At 39.3% G+C, this 22,397-nt stretch overlaps 1 pseudogene; it reads left to right on the top strand.

Moving 5' to 3' along the window:
- The first annotated feature begins 9,052 nt into the window (after positions 1-9,052).
- Positions 9,053-22,397, top strand: part of LOC122357531 — a 38,222-nt pseudogene continuing 24,877 nt past the window's right edge.

The raw sequence follows: 22,397 nt of genomic DNA, 5'->3' as shown, positions 1-22,397 counted from the left end.
TACCAGTTTGGTGGTAAAATGATAAAAATACCAAGGGCTACAAGTTCTTCGCAAAGTTATTTTCACACCGGCTGAAATGCATTTTGTGAAATTCACACAAAAACAAAATATAGTTTCACGAGTTCGCACTTACATATAATTAATCATAGTAACGGTAAAAGTAAGCGTGTTTGGCGTGCTGTCAGGGAGAGGGCTTGGAACTTGGTGGACTACAGAGTCCAGAGTTTTTCCTCTTGTCCGTGAAAGCGTGGTGTCCGACCCGATCCCTGAGTGCCCCTAAAAAGCCAATTAAGACAGCAGCCAAAAACACGTGCAAGCAGCCCCAAAAAGCTACTGACTTAGCTAAAAAGGAGGATGAGCATGGATATGTTGGTTGAAATTGGAATGGTATTAGGATGATGTTATGTGTGGGTGTAGGAGATTGGGCATGAAAATGTTGTGAGTTAAGATGAGCGTCTTAGAGCTTAGAGCGGTCCACTGTAATAGCAGCATGTGTGAACAACCGTCTCTGGCGGGAGCTGTCCACGGCGGTGGGTGCAGAGCTCCGGCTTTTTGCGGTCTGCTGCTAAAAGCGGTGGGTGCAAGTGAGCGTCTCTTGCAGGAGCTTTCCACGGCAGTGGGTGCAGAGTCTCCGGCTTAGAGCGGTCCACTGTAATAGCAGCATGTGTGAACGACCGTCTCTGGCGGAGCTGTCCACGGCGGTGGGTGCAGAGCTCGGCTTTTTGCGGTCTGTTGCTAAAAGCAGTGAGTGCGTGTGCGGCCTATAGCGGAGAGCGATCCAAGGTGGGTGCAATGCTCCTGCCTGTGTTGGCTACTGCGGTGGCAGGTTTTGTATATTGTCGTGGTACAGCGGAGCGGTCCACGGCGGTGGGTGCAATGCTCCTGCTTTGCAGTCCGCTGCTAAAAGCAGTAGGTGCATGTGAGCGTCTCTGGCAGGAGTGATCCACGGCGGTGGGTGCAGTACTCTAGCTAGAGTGGTCCGCTGTTAAGGCAGTGGGAGTGTATTAGCATCTATGGCGGAGCGGTCCACGGCGGTGGGTGCAAAGCTCCTGCTTAGGGTGGCCACTGTGGTGGCAGGTTTGTTGTATACGGTCATCTGTGGCGGAGCGGTCCACGGCGGTGGGTGCGATGCTCCTGCTTGTGCTGGCCACTGCAGTGGCGATTTTGTATATGGTCATCTGCTGCAGGAGCAGTCCACAGCGGTGGATGCGATGCTCCTGCTTGGCATTGCCACTGCGATGGCCGATTTTGTATACAAACGTCTATAGCGGAGCTGTCCAGGGCGGTGGGTGCAATGTTCTGCTTGGTGTGGCTACCGCGTGGCGGATTTTGTATTTGGTTATATACAGCGCAGAGCTGGCCGTTGTAGAGGAAGTGATGCCCTGCCTTGGGTGATTCTCATGGGGTGGTAGGTTTGGAGTTCTGTTGGGACTGGTTAGGGTCTGGAGGGCTTTTTTGATGAGTGATTGGTCTGAACGAATATAGCTTTTGTATGCGTTAGAAGACCAGCGGCCGAGGGTTTGAATTTGCTGTTGGGAGAGACCTTTCTCTGCTGCAGTGGTGGCTGCCCCTATTCTGAAGGAATGTGTGGAGAAATTTTTTTATGGGATTCGGAGTAAAATAGGACTGATTTGAGGTGCTTTTGGAACCAGAATCGAGATACAGGGTGGTTGGAATCATCTGTGAACAGAGGGTCGAGTGGAGTTTTAGTTTGGGATTTCCTGTATTGGAGGAAAGCTAGAAGTGTTTGAAGGGGAAAAGTAGGAGTTTGGAGGTTAAAAATATATATGAAATGCCCATTTTTGGTCTGGTCCGTTTTACTTTGTTTGATGAAAAAGGATACGGTTTCGTGGTCTCACTGATAGATAGGTCAGAAATAGTGGGGGTGAATATTTGGGTCGAATCTGGAGTTGACTGTAAATTCTGAACATCTGAGGAAACGAAAAAGGCCAGAATGAGCATTGCATCAAGAGTGCGGGCAGTATGGATAGAAGAGTAGCCTCTGCAGAGGGTGGATATGCATTTTGAGAGAATTTCGAGGTGATGGGCATCCTTGAGTCGGATCGGGAAGGATGCCTTTGGATGCCCTTGATTAAAAGTGAAGTCTGAACATTGGTTATTTGAGGTGAGGCGATGCCGTGGATGAGTTTATGGAAAATTGGATACCACTTAAGTAGCCCTTAATAGAACCGACTTGCAGATTTTTGAGGTGTTAAGAAAGGAGATGATAGATAGTGATAGGTAGAATTGGAGGTTATACCTTGCCTGGAAAGATTTAAAGCATTTCCAAGCGGTCAGGTAAGATTGCAGGGTTCTGTGAGAAACTGCTTGTAGGATTGAGTCGAGGGAAGCTTCGAGGAGGGACCTTAAAGGATGGTTCACTGGAATATTAGTTGTGAAAAGAGAAGAACCAGGGTTGCATAGGGTTCCGCTTCTGGCGCCAGCATCCTGGATTTCTGCAAGGATCTGTGCTCTGATGGAATTGGAGACAGGGGTGGGGTCCAGCGCGGCAGCATTTGAGGGCATAGGAAGGGGGTTAGCAGTGGATATTGAGAAAGGGTGGTGGGCAAGAGGAGAGATGTGGAGGCGTCTGTGTGCCTGTGCTGGCACCTATGGCTGGCTGGGCTGTGGGAAAGGAAATGGACGAGTTAGGTCCTGGAGCAATAGGAGAAACTTGAGGCTGGTAAATAACGGACAGTGGATTGTGGGGGTCTGGTTGCCAGGCATGGTGGGCAGAGTACTGTTGGTGTGGGTTTATCTGATCCAATGAACAGAGTGGGTACGGGCTAGGCTGATGGCTTGTGGGGGCTGGAGCCGTGGTGCCTGCTGCGTGGGTTGCTTGCTGGAAACTGGAGGAAGAGCTGCTGGTGTTTGGGTCCTGGGCTTTGCGGACACTAGCTGGGGGCCTTCTGCCTCCTCCCCGGAGGTTTAATACAGGTGCAGATGCTGACTTCCCGGGTCTTCCCCTGGGAGAATTACAGCTTCTTCTAGTTTTTTCCTTTCTTTTGGCTGGAGGAGAAATGTTTGGCGAAGCTGCGCCTGTTTGATAAGTCGAGTACAGCGAGAGAAGCTCGGCTTTGTTAGCGCGGCGGGAGAATGGAATGTTCGCGTTTGCGAGTACTTGACGCAAAGCCGGAATTGTCCATTTTGTTGCGGATGGAGCGGAAGAAAAAGCTGAACGGTAGGGAGAAGCCGGGGGAGCTTGAGGACGTCTGGGAGGTGGAGGCGAACGTGATCTTAATCGCGTTGGCGAATGGATAGTCGCTCGCGTTAGTTTTCTGCCTCAGGCGGCCGCGCGCGCTCGTTTGAAGTTCGGGCGGGCGTTAGCGTGCTTGCTCGCGGAGTCGTGGAGGGCTCGGCGTCCTCGATTTAAGTAGGTTTCTGGCGATTGGTCTTGTTCGGACATGCTGAATACCATGCTCGGAACGAGATATCGAGGTAAGAGGCTTCTGCGGATTTATAGTAGGCTTCTCTAGCTCTGGTTGGATAATTGCGTGATTAGGAAACGAGAAGCCAGCCGCGTTAATTATTAGTGCGTGCTCTCCGAAATTTGTTTATAGCTAAACATCATTCATGCAAATGTACCTTTAATTTAAATTTACATTCAAATAACAACAACAACACAGATCAATTTGGCCACGAATCTTGTATTTGTGCACAATTTTGATAATTCACTGAAAGAGGAAACGCATCTTAACATGAAAGTTTACTCTACATAATCTCTCCAACGTGATTCGTGTATGAAACATCGAAGCTTTTAACTTTCCGAGTGCCACAAATCGCTAAAAATAAGAATTTGATTTAAACGTTGCAGCCGTGTCCTCTGCGTTAATCATTCAGCAGTTTCAGGGGACATCTATCCTGGAAAAAATAAACGCCTTTCCGGTGCAACACGTGCCAAAGATGTTTACAGGAAGGTGGCGATGACCCGGGTTCGTTCTGCAGACCACCCGGAAAACTCCCCTGCTAATGAGCTAATAATCTGAATCATGTGTGTTCAATAAAACATCTTCAGGAGCTTCAGGCGTTCTCATGCAACCAGTGTGTTAAATGCCAACAGAGGTCACTACAGCACTGTATGACACCTTCAGAGACCGAAGAGTCACAGATTAATCACTAAACCGACGTGTTTGACTGCAAAGGTCAAAGGTGTTTGACTGCACTTATTAAAAAAATGTTGCAAAACTTGTTGTCCAGGAAGAGCAGGAAGACGCTGTGCAGCGTGCCACGTAACCTGCGTTTTTGGAGTTGTATTAAAGTGCATGCTTATTTGTCGACTGCTGCGGTGTTTATTGTCTTTTCAGCATGGACTGGACTCTTATGCTGCAGTGAGCCATGTTACATAAAAATCACAACAACTGTGATCTTTAGACCTTTATATATGTACATATGTACATGTATACATGTGTAATATATATATATATATATATATATATATATATATATATATATATATATATATGTGTATGTATAAGGTCTAAAGGTCATGATCTCTTGTGTATGTGTATATAAATACACACACACATATGTGTATGTATATGTAGGTGTGTGTGTGGAGTAATCTGAAATATCTTAACATGAACACACAATGTTTTTACCTCCTTAATATGGTACACATTAACCCCATTCAAATCTATGTGATAAACGAGTTAGGTGAAAAGTAATCTTAAAATCATCAAAAAGTAGTCCAAAACACATAACAGATTAGTTTTTGTATTGTACAATTTTTTTTTTCCACGCAAATCGCAGTCTGTTACTACAAATTACAAGTAATCTATGCAGGTCTGTGTACTATGTGTACTTGTCAAAGCCTATTTTAGTAACTTTCATATAAAAACAAAATGGCTAAAATGTATTTTTAAAGCTGTGAAACATTTGATGTTGTTTGACAGTTCAGTGGAAAAATTTGTAAATACATACATATATATATATATATATATATATATATATATATATATATATATATATATATATATATATATATTACACACACATATACACACACACACACATATTTATATGTATATATGTGTGTGTATATATATATATATATATATATATATATATATATATATATATATATATATATGCTATAAGATCTTTATATATGCTACAAAAGATCTTTATTATTTTCACATTGGTCTCAACAAACATACGTTCAGCATGTGTCCCAGTCAGAGGTCACGACCTTTACATATTAGAGAAAGCATTACTAAGATAGCAACGTAATCGTTCGATATACAGCCTTTAAACGTAATCTAAATGAGCTTTCAAGGTTTGTTTTGAAGTTTAAAAAAGTGAAACGCGTTGAGCATTTCGCCGCACATCGCGCTCTTTCAGAGCTCCAGCCCGGGAGTCGATGTTAACAGACACCGCGCTGATTGACCGCTCGTCTCACTCCATCCACTGCTCTTCAGATGACCGGCCAAAAATAGCGCGCTAATCTGCGCGCACGCTGTCGCAAAGATCACCACGTGCCCTTTCCTTCCCCTTCGGGTCCGGTGACCATAGAGACGGCCAAGCAAATCCCCGATTGGCTGCTCGGCCGTGACGCGGGATGCATTTAGGGAATTCCGTCAGCTGTGCCGCGGCGCGCTCCGAAGACGTCGCTCCGTCAAACTCTCCGGCGCGCGCGACTTTTACTCAGACGCCTTGTTTTGCGAGAGGAAGATGTGCCGTGTGCAGCAGGGGACCCAGAGAGCGTTGACTTTCTGAGTAAATCATTTATAACCTGTGGGAGCCTCCAGAAGCCGAAAGGAAAGAGGTTTTCTGTTTGATATGTAAGTGACCTTCTTCGCGCTCCAGCCTTCTTTAGAAACTTTCCGAGACGGTCTCGCGCTGCTTTTAAACACCTTAACCAGCGCAGGGCCAATATTCATTCATAACGTGCCGTGCTTATTTGAGATAAAAGGATCTATTAGATGCGTGAGGATCCCATTGGAGAACATCTCCAGAAAGGGCAGGGAACACACAGTTCCAAGAACAGGAAGAAATAGAGAGCAAAGATAGGAAAATCGATATCAGAATCATAAACTGATAAGTATTTCTGATTATTAAAGGCCATTTAGTTATTCTACAGTAGATTTAGCCCCACTGTGTTTAGTAAAGGATGTTATTTTCGTTTTAACTCGTTTTGCAGATGTCTGATTATAGGAAGACAAACAACACGCCTTATATAAACCCCCAAAATTGTAATTGTTTTGGTGCGTTTCTGTCCCACCCAGCTGTTTGTGTGGGGCCACGTATGCAGCGTTGTTTCAAAAATCTGACTAAGGTTAGATGATCGAGTCATTAAGGCGAACCGGATCGGTCTGATTCACGAATGAAACATCCGTTGGGTTTGCGTGAGCTGTATTGTTGCTCAATGCAAAGTTTTGAGCGTCTACTTTTTACTGGCGTCGATCGAGATTGGTTTAGAATACCTCATTAACAGCTTCAATGAAGGGAAAACACGATATATACTTGAAAAAAGGGCTCGTAAGTAAATCTGGGAAGGAGTTTGTTTCCATTGATCGATCAGTTCAAGGGCAGTGTAATGCAGCCCGCAAATCACACGCACTTTTTGGTGGTGCCTATCATTGTTTGCATTGGGATTTTCATCGAACGTGGGCTCTTTCTTGTATAGAGTGTAAATAACTAAACTATGCGCTTATCTTTCATTATCTGGCGCTCGCCGGTGACGCGCAGAGCAGATACAGAGAGTCACGGCGTCGCTGGATTTGCCTTATCGTGTCTTATGCCGCAGATGGATCAGTGACAGGGTCAACACGCACACGGCGAGCTCGGATATCCTCCGTCTCAGCATCCACCTCCTCGAGGCCACCCGCAGGCGTCTTTAAATAGATAAACGCTTTAGCTTGGCCGCCGAGGCCGTGGCGCTTGTGTCACCGCTCCGATGTTACTCAGCAGATTCAGAGCCCGTCCCAAGCGTGTGTGTGTTTTCTGCTCCGTTTGCTAGAGACAGGCATGTTCTCGGATGCCTTGGAGGCCGTAGGACAGGTGGAGGGTTTGACGCTGTCCCTCCGCAGACCCTCCGGACCCCGACGATGAGGTGGAGCTGGGCGCCGGGTTTAAAAAGACGAGGCCGATATCGCCACAGCTTACAGATACTCAAGCCCTTTCGGATCACGCACAAGTAAGTTGGATGCAGGTGTTATAGCCACGTAGGGTTGAGATGGACCACAAAAGAGCAAGATTCAAATGAGTGAGAGTCAGATCTGATGCAGGGCTTGTTGGGATCGGACGTATATTTGGCTGAGATGCAACTGTTTGAAAATCTAAATAAAAATAGAGAAAATCACTTTAAAGGTCGTCTAAATTAAGTTCTCAGGGATGCGTATTGCTAATCATAAATTAAGGTATAATATATTTACAAAATATCTTCCTGTGATTAATATCCTGATGATTTTTAGCATTAAATAAAATTATAATTAAGCCACGTACACCGTTGGCTATTGCTACAAATAAAACCGTGCCGCACACATGTAAAAAAATATACATTTTTAGAAAGGCACGCGTATACTTTAGGACATCTGACCGCTTACGGCTTTTATTTGATCTTTTCCCCTCGCTCCTTCGTTTAAAAGGCCCCTCGTGTGTGAAAAACGAACTGTATTCCAGGACGCGTCTCGGTTTGAGCTCGTAAACGCTGCATGCGTAATTACAGAAGAATTAGCAAATGCTGTTTAAAATAGTTCTTGCTGGAGTACAGCATGTCACACTGCAGGACAAGGTATTAATCGGCTTTGACGCATAGTTTACGACAGATAGACTTCCATATGCACAAATACATAAAGCTTATTTTATGATTATTCATGCTTAAAATGGGAAAGAATCACTTCATGTGGCTTTGTAGATGAATATATACAACTTATAATTAAAATGTATAAATGTGTATTTATATATTATGTGTGTGTGTGTGTGTGTGTGTGTGTATATATATATATATATATATATATATATATATATATATATATATATATATATATATATATATATAAAATCTAAGTATATTCCATGCTGGTTGTTGCCAAAAATTATTTTAATTATTATATATATATATTTTTTATATATTTTGTATTTCTCACTTCATAATGACCACAGAGCAATTTTGACATTCAACAATATTTCAATAGATATTTTGCTAAACAAAACTTGCAATTTCGATAATGCATTAGTAAATGCTGAAATTAAAATGTACTAAGAGTAATGCATTCTGTAAAAGTATTGATCTCATTAACTAATGTAGTTAAATAATGTTAAGTGTTACCAACATTTTTATGTTCTGTCCTGTCCTGCCAAATTATCTGGCAGAAGAAAAATGAATTACCTCTTTCTTAGATTGATTGCCACGTCAGACTCCTTAAATATTTCAATCTTAAGTTTCACAAACTTGAGACGCACTTTACTTTCACACAGCAGTTCTTTATAGACAATAGAGGACTTCTTATCTACTTCCTTGAATAAATGGTTAGTTATCCAAATAATAATTAATCTGCCCTGAACTCAAACCTTAAAATCAAGCTGCGAGCTGCTTTTATCATCTGAGTCCATCACTTGATTAAATAGACATTGGTTGTTAGCATCACTGCTAGTTTAAACCTGATCGTGATGAATAGTTCACACCGGTTGCTTTGTTGATACGCAATACATTTGTAAGGTATCTTTAAGATTAATGTTGAAAACCTAACGTGATATTACGCTTATGCTTATGCAACGCAGTGTGAAACCTGTTAAAATGGGGCCAAATAAACATATGCACCAAAACGGTGCGAAACAGGCCTTCCATTTTGACTCGAGTGGCAGTCAATGAGGTCTGATAAGAACGCTCTTATCCTTTACTCGCAGACGGCTCGATTTTTAACACGCCGACTGATAAAGAGCCACTGAACTTTTTCACTGCTTCGTCCGAGTTCTGAGAGGGACGTGCGAACCGCTGCTCAAACACGAAACGTGCGATTCATCTCCAGTTCGGCCGCAGCCAGCAAAGATTTTCTCGCTCAAGGTCACGGTCGCGCCGTTTCAGACATAGCACATAGTGCCTAGATCGCCGATGCGAGCCAAACTCTTCCATTCTCGCCGCAGACATCAGCACCCGTGGACAATGCGGGTTTTTCTCCTTCATGACCCTGCAATGGCTGTCCCCTCTGGCGTGGAGGGCCCACAAAGCGTCCTGTCTCAAGATGGAAGACGTGTGGGGTCTGTCTTGCCACGAGGCTTCGAAAACAACTGCCAAAGGTGAGCTACCGGACGAAACCGAGGCTGATTTTTAAAACAAATTAAGAGTAAATTAATCGTGGCAGTGAGTAAAAATCCTTGTGCAGAAACTCCACATGTGCGTCACAGAACAAAAAGACTTGCCAGGAAATCTCTAATACGGCCACAGATATCCAGCTATCGCTGTGACTCAATAAAAACAAGATAAAAAACTTGAGCTGATTAAAAATGAAACACGACTCAACAATATAGGGTTCTCTGAGCTGTCTCGGGTGTTTTTATGATAACAAAGTAGATTTAAGATCCAATGCTGATTGGCACGGCCTTCAATTATTACAGTATAGAAAATTTTTTTGTGTACATCAGATCAGAAGAAGGTATTTTAAACACGTGATTGGTGTTGTGGAGTAAAAATCACGATATTTAACAGGTTTATAAAAGTATCGTCTTTAGTTCGGGAGGATGTTTGGCGCGCTTTTGCTTTTTAAAGCGTCAGACGATGATGCTATTCTGTGCAGTTGGTGTAATGCAATGTGTTTACGTGGTTTAATGTTCAACATGCCGTACATTGTTTTTAAAAATTCAGCGTTCTGTGCTCTGATTGGCCAGCTATGGGAGAGAAACGTTGCCATATTAGGAAACCACGACAACGCTACTAAACTGCTTAAACACACTTTATCCAAAAGGCGAAACGCGCCGCGTATAACGGAAAAACGCAGCTTTTGCCAAATATTATTTCGCCTGTTCAGCCCAACCCAGGAGCCAAGCGTCTCTCGTGGGCGCCAACGCCGATCTGTGAACAAACAGAACTATTAGAAAACACCTCCCGTGCCAAGGTCTCACACAGTTGACGCCTTGACGGCGAGAGGTTGGTGTGGGAATCCCTCGAGTCACGGCGGGGATTGATAGCTGATCTCCTCCCGCGCTCACACGGCCCGGAGAGTTATGGCAGGTGGGTGTTATTCATAGCGAGGATTAGACATCAGAGAGAGTCGGCCTGCACTTTTCCTGCAGGACGGTTATGTCATTAACGCGTGTCAGATCGCAGCCCGTGTCCCTTTCGACTAAGCTGGCTCGTTGACGGGGCTCAAAGGGTTTCGAGGACGGGGAGCATAGAAAAACACCTGTAATCCGTAACTCTTTCTAATCACAGATTTGAGATTAGCCCGCATTCGGTGAATGAATTGGATCAGACTTTGGCTGCGCTTTCTTTTGTTTGCGAGATCAATGATCGCGTTTAAATACAGGCTCCGTGATTTGGCCTGACAGCTACGCCTCAGCGGCTCTGTAAGAAGCGTGTCCGTTTTCAGTGTTTGACTCAGGGTCCGTGTCTCTCGTTACTGGATTCGTGTCGGAGAGAGAGCGGAAGCGCTTGAGCACGTGTTTCAGCAGGGGTGCACTGGGGTGGGTGTTTTTGGGGGTCTGGGACGCTTACGTAAAACAGAAGTCTGTTGAAATGTAAACAAACCAAAAAAAAAAAGTTCAACGTGTGTTGTGCCCTTGTGAGAGATAAAAGCTGTGAGTGTGAGTCTTTGGCACGGAGCTGAAAGTTCAAAACCTTGGCCCTTCACATTGATTGTTCATTGTGAGGATGAAGTTTGTTTTTCCTGGAATTTTGCATTACAGTATTTGATAGCACTTCATTTTACGGTTGCACCTATTAGTTGCTTATTAGCATGCACATTACTAGAATATTTGCCATTTATTAGTGCTAATTAAGCACATATTAATGCCTTATTCTACATCTCTAATCCTACCCAATACCTAAACTAACAACTGCCTTAATAACTATTAATACGCAGAAAATCAACAATTTGTTGAGGGAAAAGTTACCTATTCTAAAAGCGTTACTCCTATATTTATGAGAAACTGAACATTATTTGTCATTTATTTCTTGACACAATTGATGTTCATCATCATTGATTATCTGTATTATTAGCAGGAGAAGGTTTAAGTGCATAAATGATTTTGATTAATCATTAAAATTTCAGAAAACATATTTAAAAACGAAGTATCTGATTACAAGATCATTTCTGATAACATGCGTTTAGTTTAAAATTGATAGGGTGAGTTTTATTTCATGCCGACTTTAGTACTTGAATCATTTAAACTCAGGTTAAAAGGATGATTGGTTAAAAATACAATTTTTTGTCTTCGTTTACTCATCGTAATGTTGTTAGAAACCATGAGTTGTAACCAAACAGTTGGCAGCCATTGACTGGTCAACTGGTTTCGATGTACTATATTGTATACATAGAAGTCAAAGGCTACAAAACATTCAACAAGACATCATCTTGTGTTCAACAGAAGAGAGAAACTTGAGGCTGAGTAAAAGATGACAGAATGTTTTTTGGGTGCACTATCCCTTTAATTAAAGATATATTACACTAACAGTCCACATGCAGTACCTGTCCTGTAGTTAAACCGCTCTGTGTTTGGTAACGCTTCATTCAGACTGGAGTGGCTCTGGCACGAGGAGCTCTTCAAGCGGCGGGGAAGGACGGGGCGTCTCTGTCCCGGGTGTTCTGGAGGTTCTGTCAGACCCGAATGCTGGTGGCCATCTTCTCCCTGCTCATCACCATGGTGGCTGGGTTCGTTGGACCTGTGAGTTGTCCTCATTCACTTTCTGACATAAGTGTTGGGTTGCATGCTGACCTTTTGACCTGCTTCTGCTATGCAGACCCTCACTGCTGGTCTCAATCGGGTCGTTCCCATCTGGTCTCGTGGCGTAAATATACCTGGGTCATATTATCACGTTCCCCATGTTGTGACCATGACAAAAATAAGTGAACTAAACACGTGAGAAAGCAAGATACATTGCTAAATAAAAAAAAATTAAAAAAATGATCCCCATGTATCATCAGCCAAAGACCATCACAACAACCTGTCAAAATAAAAGTCTGTTTTAACTAAAATAATATAGTATATTACTACTGTATAATAAAATATATTTCTCAAAGCAGCAATAGTATAAATATATAAATATAAATATAATAATAGTATATAATAAACATTATAATTTTTAAAGATGTTCATACAATCAAGCATTTTATATTAATGCATTTAAGTATACATTTTCTTTGACGAAAAAACAACTTTTTATTTCATTGCATTTTGAAAGATTATTAAGTTATTAATTTATTTTAACACCATTTTTATGAGCAGTTTGATCTTTAGTAATAGTAGCAGTAGTAATAATAATAATAATAATAAACATTATATTTTTTTAAAGATTTCCATACAACCAAGTAATTTTTATTAATGTATAAAATTCTACATTTTCTTTGATGAAGCGTAAAACAATTCATTTTCATTTCATTGCATTTTGAAAGATAATGAAGTTATTAATTCATTTATTTTAACACCATTTTTATGAATCATAAAGCAGAGAATCCATGAATAAATGAATAAACCTGACTGAAACAAATGTAAAGGGCCCCTAAACTAAAAGCCCTGCGGCATTTAATTGTGAACAAATACAATGATCTTTACATTCCCTCTCAAGGTCTAGCATGTGGAAAACATTTCCTAATGTTAACGGAAAATGAATACAGTTATAAATATTGATATTGTATGATATGGTTAAATCATGTTTGGCCGTATTAATTGATGAACTGTCCCTTTAACTGCGCTTTAACACTGTGATGGTTCAGCACTTTGCAGCTTCACACATGCACACATTTATGAACAGTTTCATATTCAGAGGATCAATAGAGAGATTATATTTGCAGCCTGCGCAGGCTCAAAATGAAAATCGTAATATAAACCGGAGATTTTCATACCTTCTCGTACTTCAAACCAGTATTAATCCACAGGATTGTGACGTGTTTCTGGATTTTCCATGGTCCAGAGGCATGTTACTCGTATTATTCAAGTTATTGCCTGCTGCTTTATTTCTGTTGCCAAATGAGCTTAGATCTTTATTCAACAAAGAGTGATTTAGAGTTCGGATTAAAAAAAAAAACTCTTCTAAAAAAAACACATTTTTGATCTTATTAGTTTCACTGCGAGGGATTTATTTCGGTGTAGCTGGGAGTTTTCGCTGCGACGCTGTTGGGGAACGCAGCTGTTAATTTTATTTCCCCACACAAGGCCGCACATGCCCCTGACAGCACTCGCTTAATAGCATTATCAGGGATTACACGTTACAAAATAGCACACTTATTTCCTTGCGTTGATTTGTTTAGCGTTGCATGGGTCAGCCATTGTCTCGGCAGCTCGCGTGTTTATTTGCAGTGCTTTTTAGTGCTCTTTTCATGTCCTGAATTGAATATTTCCTCATAACTCCTTTCCATGGCTTCAAGTAAATACTTAAATATTAGTTTTGGCTTATTAACATTACCTTTTAAAGTTCGGGGGTCGATGAGTGAGTCCCTGATGCTCACCAAAGCTGCATCTTTTGATCAAAAATACAGTAAAAGTTTTGAAATTGTGAAATGTTATTACAAATTAAAATAACTGTTGGCAAAAATTTTTAAAATGAAATTTATTTGTTTGATGGCAAAGCTTTGGCACTCAAAAAACATCTATTATTATTATTATTATTATTATTATAAATGTTGAATATATGCGTGCTAATTATGATTACGTGTATACATGTTTTTGCTGCTTGATTATTTTAGGAAAACCTTGATATGTTTTGTTTTTCAGTATTTGAGTTTTAAACAATTTTATTGATCCTTGATGAATAAAAGTAGTTCTTTTTTCAAAATAAATAGTATTTAGTCATAAAAATGATTTAAAACTATATATATTTATATTTATATTTATATTATATATATTTATTATATATATATATACATTTTTATATATATACATTTTTATATATACATATATATATATATATATATATATATATATATATATATATATATATATATATATATATATATACATTTTTATATATATTTATGGAATAAAAGCATTTATCTTTTACAACAAAAATTTTAAATACAATAAAAAAATTATATTTGGTATAAGATTATTATTATTAATACTTGATATTTGTGAATCCAAGTGAATGAGGATAAAAAAATCCAATTCTGTTATTTTTGTTTTTTCTTTATATTAGTTATATAGTTATATATATATTTATATATTTATATATATATATATATATATAATTTTTTTTTAGCAATGCAATGCACAGCATAGTCGTACAATCCCGTCCAGTTAGCATCCAGGACCAAATCTGTATTATAATTAGAACAAGAATAAAAAAGACTTTGAAAAATGGGATTTCCCGCGAGCAGCCCTTGATCCCACAACCCCAGCTCAAGCCCGTCGATGTCCTGATACCATAAAACCTCTCTGAATCCTTCCTCGTGTCATTCAGATTGTGCTCACTTAAAAACGAACGAACCGGCGCCCGTCTCCTCCTCCGTCATCCCGGTTGTTTGGTGTTGTCCTCAGGCTCTTCTGATCCGAGCCCTGCTGGAGTACTCTCAGTGCGCCGAGGTGAAGCTGCTGTACGGCCTGGCTCTGGTCGCCGGGATCTTCCTCATGGAGCTGACCCGCTCCTGGTCTCTGGCTTTAGTGTGGGCCGTCAACTACCGCACGGCTGCACGCGCCCGGGAGCCGCGCTCAGTTTCGCCTTCCAGAAGATCCTGCGGCTGCGCAGCACTAAAGACATCAGCACGGGAGAGGTGCAGTCGCTTTAAATTAAATCATCAACAAACTGATCGCCAGCTCGTATAGATTCACATACGGACCACAAACGTGTATATTTATCGCTGATGCATATTTGTAGAGAATAGCATTGTAAGGGTCAAAACGTATGCCTGAAAATCATTAGGATATTAAGCAAAGATCATGTGGCATAAAGGTATTTTGTACATTTCCTACCATAAATGTATTGAAACTTTTTGATTAGTAATATGCGTAGCTAAGAACTTTATTTTGACCGCTTTAAATGTGGTTTTCTCAATATTTGGTTAGTTTTTGCACCCTCGGATTCCAGTTTTTAAATAGTTGCATCTCAGCCGAATGCTGTTCTGTCCTGACAAGAAAGATTATTTATTCATGATGCATAATTCTCAATTTCGACGGGTTTTGTGGTCCGGCGTCACACATCTAGAATCGTGAAATAACGTGCTTGTTAATATTCACCTAACATCGCCTAATAATAATAATAGCTTCATGTAAATAGAAATGCTTGCAGATGTTTTATTTCTTCATTTCGTGGATGCGTTCTTGTCTTACTTTAATGAACTTTTTGGATGTTGAGTGCCGTATATTAAGCAATGATTAGGTAAACATTATATAACGTTCGTTAATGATTTATTTATTATAAAACGTTGCCGACTTTTCATTCAAACAGCTTCTCAGGTCACGCCTTGAACGTAAAGGGACCGTGTTCGTTTAAGCTCACTTTAGCATTTGACCTTCGGCTCTTTAAAAGCAGACCTTGTGTTTATGAGCGCCGTCTGACGCTAATGCACTGTGCCAGGGCTGACGCCGTGTTTCGTCCGGCTGACTCATCCCGCTCCTCTTTCAGCTGGTGAACATTTGCTCCAGCGATGGACAGCGCCTGTACGAGGCCGTCTCCGCGGCTGCCTGCTGGCCGGAGAGGCCTCTCGTCGGGATCCTGGGTCTGTCGTGACACCGCCTACTTCTTAGGACCGACTGCACTCGTGGATCGGCCGCTTTTTGTCATCTTCTATCCCGCCATGGTAAGACAAGCACGCCCATCTCCACAGAGCCGGCCCGAATCTCTCTCTTTTTTTGTTTTTTCTCCAAAAACATCGTGATGTGACGCTTTCCGCCGAGGTCGCGCTGCCTTGTGAATAAATGGTGCGTTGATAGGACTTTAACCGCTTTCAGTTGTGACTTATTCGAGGACCTTGTAGGTAAACCAGGGCGCAAAAAGGACGACGATTTCAGTTGACCCTTTGGGCATTCTGCTTGGAATTATTCCACTCAGATCAACAAGTTATCAACCCTTAGCTATCCTAAATCTAAATTAACTTTGCTTCGTTGTAATGAGGCTCAACCTGAGGGACGTCAAAACATCCTCAAGACAAGTACGTTCATAAATGTCATCAGATATATTAAATAGGCACAGTTTTTTATCCATTGACCGACTTAAGTGGTTACTAGCTTTTATGGTGTGCACATACACTCTTTATTATATACCATTTTTTTAGTCTTTGGGTAGTTTTTTGTGTAACCCAGTGCTTTGAGCGCAAGCAGACATGCATTTTCTTTTGCAGGTTTTGTTTTCAATCTATAAAAAAGAAAACCATTTTATTTTTTGCTAAGCACACCAAGTTACGTAAACGAGCAACACCAGTTGATTAAATGTGTTCTTTCTTTAAAATAAAATCTGTAGATATGAAACAGTTAGAAAGTTTAACCTACAAAAATGTGCGCTGGTAGACGCATATCTAACAGGTGCTGAACACGTGCACGGTATTTTTTCAGTAGAAGCAACTTAAATATGCCGTAATTTGAACTGTAAAAGGTCTATATACATTCACAATATCAACAGAACGTTGTGCTTTTATAAAATGTTTAACAAATTGAAGTGTAAGCTGTTTGATGAAAGTAGAGGCATTTATGTCCAAGAAAAATGTCAAAATAAATTAAAAACTCAAACAAAACAAAACCAGCAGCGACCAAATTTTCAAAATGATCCTTTTCTGATCGATCTCAGCATGCATTAATATTGTGTTGCTATCATTGATCTATAATAGAGAACGTATCATATATATATATATATATATATATATATATATATATATATATATATATATATACATACAATATATATATATATATATATATATATATATATATATATATATACAGTGTGTGTATATATGTATATATATACAGTATATACATATATACATACAATATATATATATATATATATATACAGTGTGTGTATATATAGTGTGTGTATATATATATATATACATATATATACAGTATATATATACAGTGTGTGTATATATATATATATATGTATATATACATATAGATACATATAGATATAGATCAGTGGTTGCTATAGGTTTGCTTTAATAAGTTTAAAATAAATGTCTTTGGTCTGCGCTCTAGAACTGTTCTGTTAATTCTGCTAAACTTTAATTAAGCTGCAAAAAGTACATTTAAAACAGGAACTAACCTCTGTAAAAAAAACTATAGGCTACAAATCTGTTCACAAATTAAAAAAAACAAACTAAAAGCAACCAAATGATTAAAAAACGAAATAAACGGTTCTTAAAAGCAACAGTAAACTGCTAGAGAATCTATTAATAGAGCTCAGATAAAAACAGAAAGCACCTTATTGTCCTCGTGGCTGTTTATAAATCTAAAGTCTCCGACTTCTGGTGTCGTCCGCTTCCAGTTATTTTAGCTGTGCAACACTTACCATATTATTTTAATGTGTTATCTTAATTATGAACACACACAAACACTTTCACTCTTTACTGCACTTTGTTGTTTTTATTGTTATTTCCCGATAGCGATAATGTACCAGAAGTCTGGTACAGTCACATAATTAATTACAATATACGGTATATTCTCGCACACGTACATCCGCTCATCTCTGAGCGTGAGAGAACCTGTTTCACGAGTTTGTAAGCATCATTACGAACATTTAATCTAGCTGAAATGCGTGCACTGAGCAGCTTTGAGGCTGCGTTACTGATTGTTTGTGTCGAAGCAGTCAAAGTCATACCTCACTGTGAATAAAACAGCTGCTTAAACCAGCCTAAACCTGATTTCCGGCTTTAAGACTGGTTTAAGACTGGTCTAGACCAAACAAGATGTTTTTTTTTTCCAGTAAGGAACGGAAACTAAAATGCAAAAACGTCTGCATAGTTTAAAACTGGAAATCAAAAGGTCTTTGTCATGTAAAAAAGGCATGTAGTAGCGAAAATATGATATAATAAATAATATTAATTGTCAGGGAAGATGGTATAATGCACGCGTAGCTGCAGTTTAGTTGTGATTTGAGACGAAAAATGGCCTTTTTATTCGCTCGTGCCGAGGCCTTCCAAAGCGTACATGATTTTATTTTTTAGCTGAAGAGAAATTAAGGTTCTGGAGGATTTTTTTGACGTCGAACGCAAGAAAACCAGACTATAAATAGACCGTTTGTGACTGATCAGAATCCATGTTCAGGCAGCTTACTGCACACAAGTCCACGCGACTTTTCTCTTTTCCAGAAATAATTAATTAAATCTTTACGTTTTAGAGTAGCGAGGGTTTTCCCTCTTTTCCTATCAGCAAGTCAGCTTGTTGTTTAAGTTATATTTAGTTGTTAAGGGATCTAGAATATGGTCGTGGATTTATAAGTGACTCTGGAGCACAGAAGCAAAAAATAAATTGTGTGTCTTTTTTTGCCAAAAAATCATTAGGGTATTAAGCAAAGCTCATGTTCAACTTAATTTTTGATCAATAACGTACTTCATTTTGGTTCTCGATATGAAGATTTTCAAACAGCTAAATATCATCCTATTCTAACAAACCATGCACAAGTGGGAAGTGTATTTCTTTTGCTTTCAGATGATGTATAAATCTCAATTTCCCAAAAAATGTTGGTTTTGTGCTCCAGTGTCTCATGTGTGCTTTTAATGGCTAATAAACAGCCAACATGCAACTAACAAGAAGCATCAAATCATGCTAGTCTACTTGAAATTTCTATACTTCAGGTCCACACACCAACAGTTTTATCCGCTGTAGCCTTGAGTCCTCCTTCATTATTTCATTATTTCCTTTTGCAGATGCTGGCCTCCCGCTTGACGGCAAGGCGATTTCCGTAAAAGGTGCGTGGCGGTTTCAGACCGGCGAGTCCGGCTGATGAACGAGATCCTGGGCTGCATTAAGTTCATTAAGATGTACTGCTGGGAGACGGCGTTTGCCAACAACGTCCAGAGTAAGACGGCGCTCGACTGCACACACTCAAACAGTAGCACTGACTCGGCCGAACGGGAAGCGAGCGTGTGATGATAGTGCTTGGATGTCACGCTCTCCGTGGAAATCAAAGGATCATCTCGGTGGTTTTGCGCTGCGTTCAAAGGAACAAGTTTCCTAATCCGTCCTTCCTCGGTCCTCCGTCACTGAAGTGTCCCGAGAGCTTCCAGATTAACTCACAAAAGCGTTTAACGCTCTTTCTTCTGTAATGCCTTGCCTTGGGACGGTTTGACTTTGTTGAATGTTAAAGGAGAACAATTAGGGTGATGCGGATCTGTGCGACCGGTCGAAATTCAGACGTTTTATTTTTTGAAGGAAACGACGCATGACGTTTATTATAGGTGAGAGTGAAGACATTTATTAAGGTTTCTATTTCAAATAAATGTCTTCCTAAAGACAAAGAGTCTTAAATCTATTATTCTACAAAAATATGAAGCGGCGCTACCGTTTTCAACATTGAAAAGTTTCTTTAGCACAAACTAGGCATGTCAGATTTTAAATCACTTTGTGGTTAATATTGTGAAATTATAATAGCATTTTGCAATATAACATTTAACTGTAGTTTAATCAAATGAATGCCTTTTGAGGTCCAAGGTTTCACTTTTAATCTTAGTTGATGTTGATTTATACATTTAATAATACATCATGCATTTTTGTATCTAATGCCATTTAATGTACTTTATATCATTCCTATTCTAATCCCTAATTTTTAATGAGATTACAAAGATTAATAAATAATGGAACATTTTTTGCTAATAGTTAATACATTCAATATAGTATAGTATAATTATTGTAAAGTTTCACCCCCCCCAAAAAAAATAAATAAATAAATAAATAATATATATATATATATATATATATATATATATATATATATATATATATATATATATATATATATATATATAAAATAAATTATATTTATTTATTTTTTATTAAATAAATAAATTATATATAATTTGTTTATTTAATAAAAAATAAATATATATATTTTATTTATTTATTTATTTATTTATTAAATAAATTTTATATATATATATATATATATATATATAAATTATTTATTTTTTAAATGAAATACATTATTTTGAAATTCTTTATAAACAATTTTTTGAATGGTACAGTCGACTGAAATAGTATTTCAATTATCCTAGTGTAGTTCATGATATAAATCTAATACTAATATAATATGCATTAAGTTTGAACAGTTTTTTTAGTATATCCTTTCTTTAAACAAATTCAATCTCAAATCATTATACATCCCTATCATTGTATTCTTCTGCTTCATATACTGTTCAGTGCTTTGATACAACCCGTGTAGTTAAAAGCTCTATATAAATAAAAAGGATTGATTGATTGATTGATTGATTGATTTAAAATAAATGATCTGAACATCCTTTAATTACATATAAAATTTCCAGCCAAGAAGCATTTAGGTTGTCTTTTAATGTTCAAAAACGCCTGAAGTTGCTGTATATGAAGAAAACAGATAATTTAACCCTTTGTAACCCTCTGTTATGTAGCTGGGCAGTAATGAAGGATGCATGGCCTTCCTTTTTTTTTTTTTACTTACACCTTTTTTTGTGCGCATTTATGAATAAAATATTACAACTTGCATAGATGATCTTCTATATATGAATTATGTAGATCCAACAGTGTTTTCAGAGATTACGTCCTGCGGTTCTGGTTGTTTAGACCAGCAGCAAAACACTTTGGCCGAGCGCCAGCGAGCGGCACTGAATGAATGTGCCAGCTTGCGGCCAGTCGGGAGACAAATATTAGTGCAGCAGAGGGAGGTGAACTGGGGCGTTGGACACCAGCCAGTGCCTTAGCGTTCCCATCTACTGCAACATCCCAGTTATGATTATGATCTGTCTTCCGTTACAGTCACGCTTCTCACTGTTGCTGCGGATTGAACCTAGTGCTGCTCGTATAAATTAGAAACTGTGTTGTAGGATGGAAACACATCATGGCTACGTTCACACAGCGTGTTGGAGGAAGGTTAAATATGGTTCTCACACTAATACATTAGAAGTGTCTGCCTGTCTTTTTATTCTGAGAGCTTCGGTTTTTAGTTTGAGACTTAGTTGACAATCAGTTGGATGAAATAAGCCATCGGTTAACTGTTTTGCCATTTTTTCAGATTGTTATTCGGGAATGAAAATTAATTTGGAATGCAAAATAGAGATGTCGCTTTTTTTTGGGCTGAGATAAGAGCGCTACCGGTTCGTTTTGACGCTTTTAAAGAATGTCCAGGCAGCTTCTTTTTTTGATAAAATGAAATTAATGAAAACTAGGGATCCGAAAATGACAAAAGGCACCATAAGTGTATCAAAAAGTGGTCCACGTAACTAGTCCTCTGAAATCGCAGAAGCACAATCTTAAGCCCTGTTTTTACCAAGAACTATAACTATAAAGAGAACAATATTAGCTTCCACCAGCAAACCATATTTTTCTATGTGCAGACGCGTCTGTCGCTTTAAATTTTTCAGCTCGTGATAGCAGGAGGAATTCTGATTGGCTGTCAGTGTTTAAATCAACGATATTGTTTCTCTGTGCCCTTTTTCATTATTGTTGTGGATTCTGCTCTTCATTAATATCAAAAACTATACCTTTATCATTGTCTTTATGGTTATTGTGCTTGGTGTGAACAAGTTTTTACACCAGGTCGCAGTGATTTAGACGTAATCCTGGCTCGACATCTTTACTGTCAAAAAATATAGACTTACCCCAATCCCTTCCCCTACACGCTCGTCCTGATTTTTCCTAGGTCAACATACTTTAACATATATTTTAATCCAAAAATGTAGTCTTGACCATATCTCAACACCCAAACATAACCTTTCCCATGAGTAATGCATTAAATCAGATGTTACGATAGATGAGTAACACTGATGTAGAAGCACCAAACACTGATTGTAAGCCTAAACTTCCAACTTCGGTTCTTCAAATCTGATTGGCTAATCACAATGTTGTTCCAGGGTCAACGAACACGTCAAACTCAGCAAAATCAGGTTCTGCGACCCTAAACCTAACCCTATCCATAATGTATTCCTAAAATCAGTGGGAAATTATTAAAACGAATGTAGGAGCAACTTACCCTGATCATAAGCCTAAAATGATCCCTCGGTGCTGATTGGTTGATTGGAATGTTGTTCGCCCTTTACGCTGATGAGCTGATTTATCCGCGTTTTAATATTCTTCTGGTCACAGACATCTGTAGATGGATGCAGAGGCTTTTTAGGTCAGCTGACTCC

Source organism: Puntigrus tetrazona, chromosome 14 (assembly GCF_018831695.1).
Source record: "Puntigrus tetrazona isolate hp1 chromosome 14, ASM1883169v1, whole genome shotgun sequence".
NCBI classification, from domain to species: Eukaryota; Metazoa; Chordata; class Actinopteri; order Cypriniformes; family Cyprinidae; genus Puntigrus; species Puntigrus tetrazona.
Note: the sequence above shows the minus strand (reverse complement) of the source record. Positions and strands in the feature narration are given on the sequence as shown.